The sequence below is a fragment of the Sciurus vulgaris genome (genome assembly GCF_902686455.1).
Source record: "Sciurus vulgaris genome assembly, chromosome: 2".
Taxonomy (NCBI): Eukaryota; Metazoa; Chordata; class Mammalia; order Rodentia; family Sciuridae; genus Sciurus; species Sciurus vulgaris.
In genome coordinates this window covers 119205897-119210306 of record NC_136462.1, presented here as the reverse complement: position 1 = coordinate 119210306, position 4410 = coordinate 119205897, and positions in this window count along the sequence as shown.

Below are 4410 nucleotides of genomic sequence, written 5' to 3'. Positions count from 1 at the left end.
TCCTCAGTCCGCTCGCCTTCAGATAGGGCAAGTTCACACAGATGCAGAACTAGTGAATTATTTTTAACACAGGCAATATAGATTCATTCATTGTTAACCTCAATTTTGCCAGATGAGTGGAGCATGACCTACTTGCCTCAAACCCTTGGAAATTCTGAAAGGGGTTTAAAAACATAGTTACAGTTTCTTACTTAGGAATAGTCCCTACTTCAAGATGTTGTAGTTGTAAGACCTGATCCTGTGACTACTACATCAGATTGGGGGCGGTTGAGGTGATGTGGAAAAGAAATTTTTTAAAATAGTCATTTTGTATGGATTTTTAAAATTCACTTTTCTAGTGTTTTATTTCTTTTGGATTTTTACAAAAGAATTGCTCTGTGTGTGATTAGAAAATTAAAATTGGATCCTGTACTATAGAAAATTTGAGAAGCCCTACTTCAGAGGGTCTCCCATATTACACACGAAAAATAAATTGACCAGGGAGCACATGGGAACTGGTGCTCAGTGCTGGCATAGTACAGCCTGGGACCGAAACATGAGTTCCAGTGACAACACTGTTTAGGCCCCAGAGAATCACTGCTCCTCACCTTTTGCCCTATGTCCTCAAGACCGAAAACAACTGTCTGAATGTCTCTGAGGTTTTCTGGGTTGTGTTTCTGCCAACTTGAGAGACAGAAACCACTTCAGAGTACAGGGAGGATTTGAGTGGCGGAAGCACTTAGGTAAGAAAAAAGACAAATTAATTAACTTGTCAAATCCTTTTTCTCAGATCGAGAGAATGCAATCATCTCTTGCACAGTGAAATACCATTTCCCAGTAGGGCGACACGTCCATTTCATGCTTCTCTTTGTGCTCTGGTTCTTGGTTCAGGAGGGACTCACAAATTAGTGTGGTATTGACAGATGGTTATGGTGGCTGAGGAATATTTTTGCCATAGTAACACTTTATTTTACCTTTAAATCTATATCAATGTGGGTATAGATGTCATATGTATGAAGTCAATTCTTCACATTACTCCATAAATCTAGATATTACTCTAAAAGATTGTGAAAATTGCAATATAAGAAGCAGATTTTCTATGGAGAATTTAAAATATTTTGCAGTATTTTCCACAATCATGATTATTTCTCTTACATAATGTCATGAAAAACATGTGAACAAGATATGTAAAATTCATGTTTCATTTCCAAAATTCAAATATTCTTTTAAGATTTTTGATGACATTCCTCTTATTAGTGAACTTTTTCCAGATTGAAATTAATTTTTTAAATTATCTAAGAATTACTGATAATTCAAAAAAAGGTAATTTGGCATCACTATCAATAGAAAATAAATTGTTCAAAAACCTTGATTATAACAACATAATTAATTTGCAATAAAAATTAAACTCAATTAAAAGATATATAACAAGTTATAAATTAAGTTTATCTTTTTTTTTTACAGTGCTAAGCAAGTATTCTACCACTGAGCTACATTCCCCATCCCTAATTATATATATCTTGATTTTATTGTTTATCAGAACATCCCTAGCCCATCAATAGAATATCCAAACATGTGCAAAAATAATTGAATTCTGTCACCTTTACTATTTTGCCAACTTTTGCTCATATAAAAACTGTGGGGACAAGGTTGGGGATACAACCTAGTAGTAGACCACATGTCTAGCATGACTAAGGTCCTGGGTTCAATCCCCAGCACCAAAATAAATAAAGGAATAAGAAATAAAAAATGGGCTGGGGATATAGCTCAGTTGGTAGAGTGCTTGCCTCGCATGCACAAGGCCCTGGGTTCAATCCCCAGCACCACAAAAAAAAAAAAAAAAAAAAAAAAAAAAAAAAAAAAAGAAAGAAAGAAAGAAAAGTCATATATTGTTCCAAAATATTTAAAAAAATTTTTTTTGTACTAAAAGTGTTTGTTTTCCAAGATAGAAGGCTAGAACATTTTTATCTAATAGTTTACTGGCTTGGTTTACAATTTTAAACATTCATACATACACAATGTGATCCTTGATAGAAAGAGAACTGCTTGGGGTTACCTTCCTACACTGGGTCAGGGCTTCCCAACAGTGAATAGAGGTTTGAGAGGTCAGCGTGCACTTTAATTTACTCAGAGGCAGTATCAGTAGATGGAGACATGACTTGAACACAAACCTCAGAAGGAAGACATGATTTTGAGAAATCATTATTTGCAATTAATTCCATGTCTCCTTTAGTCTTCAGTTAGTAGAGATGTTTGTCTGGCTTTGACCCAAGAAAGTCACCGTAAGTGGGACTAACAGTGGATGTCCCTAAAGGCCACCTTTGTGATCCTCCTTTGTTGCTGTTCCTTCTTTGATCTTGGAGAGTTAGGATCTGGGTCCCACTGCAAGGGACTGTGTGTGATGGCTTCATCCTAGATGAGCACTCAAAACCTCCTCTGGAACCAGTGGTACCGGCTGATGCCAGGAGGAATAGGGCTTCTGGTCATCCACAATTGTCCACCTCTGTCCAAGGTCAAGATCTTGTGTGGACCAAAAAGATGAATGCTTACCTCCTATCATCATCCATACCATTTCCCTGCTAAGGGGCGCTTGCTTTGCTTCCTCTGTGTGAACGTGTATGCACACAAATGTACCTTTACAATCGATGCTGCAATAAACACTGCCATACAGGGGACCTTAGGTGGATGCTTTCATTTCTCTGGAATAAATTCCCAAGAGTGGGATCACTAGGTCAAAGGGCATATGTATTTTTAATTTTAATGGAATTTTCCAGATTGATTTTCAAAAAGGCTGCAGTAATTTACATCTCCACCAGCAATGACAGAGCACACTTTTCCTCCCATATGCAACTGGTATAGAAACTTTAATTTTGCCAGGCTGGAGGGTGTAAATGATATTATTACTTAATCTGAATTCTAATGAATTTGAGCATCTTTCCATATTGTTGGATATTTTTCTTCTCTAAATTCCCTATTTCTCTATTGGGTTGTTTATCTTTTCTTCTTCTTTGTTTAGACCTGGTGCATTCTAGGCAAGTGCTCTACCTAACATCGAGCTACATCCCCAGCTCTTTTTCTTATCAATTTATAAGAACTCTTTACATATTATGGGGATTGACCTTTTGACTATCATCTGCATTACAAACACATTTTCTAAATCTACTTTTTGTCTTTTGACATTATTTATGGACTATTTTGCCATAAATTGTGTTTTTAAAAATATATATGTGGGAAGTGATATTGACCAAATTATGTTGTTATATTGTGTGCATGTACAAATATGTAACAAATCCCATCATTATGTACAACTAGAATATACAAATAAAAATGTGTAAAAATATATAGGCAAAAATATTCATTTTTACACCTAGGTTTCCAACCTTGATTGAGAATGTCTTCTGATTATTAGATTATATAAAAGCCCAGATTGTATTTGCCAAAATTGTTATTAAAATACAACACACATACAAAATAGTGCATATATTTTATGGATTGATGAATTCTTGCAAAGCAAATACACTCAATGTAACCAGGACCTAGATCAAGAAACAAAATTTGTAGGGTACAGTGGCACACACCTGTAATCCCAGTGACTTGGCAGACTAAGGCAGGAAGATCTCAAATTCAAGATTAGCCTCAGCAATTTAACAAGAACCTTAGCAACTTAGTGAGATCCTGTCTCAAAATAAAAGAGTAGGTGGGGGATATAGCTCAGTGTAAAGACCCCCTGGCTTCAATCCTCAGTGCCAAAGAAAAAAAAAAAAAAAAGGAAACAAAACCTGACCAGCCCTGACCAGCACCTGATGCTCCTTTATGTCCCCTTCCAGCCCACTTCCCTCCCAAAAGATTAACCTCCCCCTTACTTCTTGCAACATAGTTTAGGGTTTGAACTTTTATCTAAATGAATCATTCACATGTGGCTTACTTGTATCTAGCTTTAATTCAGCATCATATTTGAGATTCCTTTATATAGTTCATTCAGTGTCATTGCTCTGCACTATTCCTGTATATAAATTTGCCACATTTTACTGTTTTACTACTGATGGACGTTTAGGTTGCTTTCATTTTGGAGCTACGCCAAATAGTATAGTTATAAACATTCTTGTACACGTTCTTTAGCAAATGGACATCTACATTTCTGCTGGGTATTTATCCAAGAGTGTACTTCCTGGGTCATGGGGAATGTGCACTTTCAGCTTTCACAGATATTGCCAAACAGTCATCCAGAGCAGTTGTACCAATTCCACCCCCTCCAGCAATGTAAGGGACTTCTCATCGCTCCACTGCCACCTCAGCACTTGAGGTCATCTGACTTTTCCATTTTAGCCATTCCAGTGGGTATGTGCTAGTATTGCATTGTGGTTTGTCTTACCAGATCTTTAATACTTTACATTTTACATTTTTAAGCCTTTAATCCATCTGGAATTATAT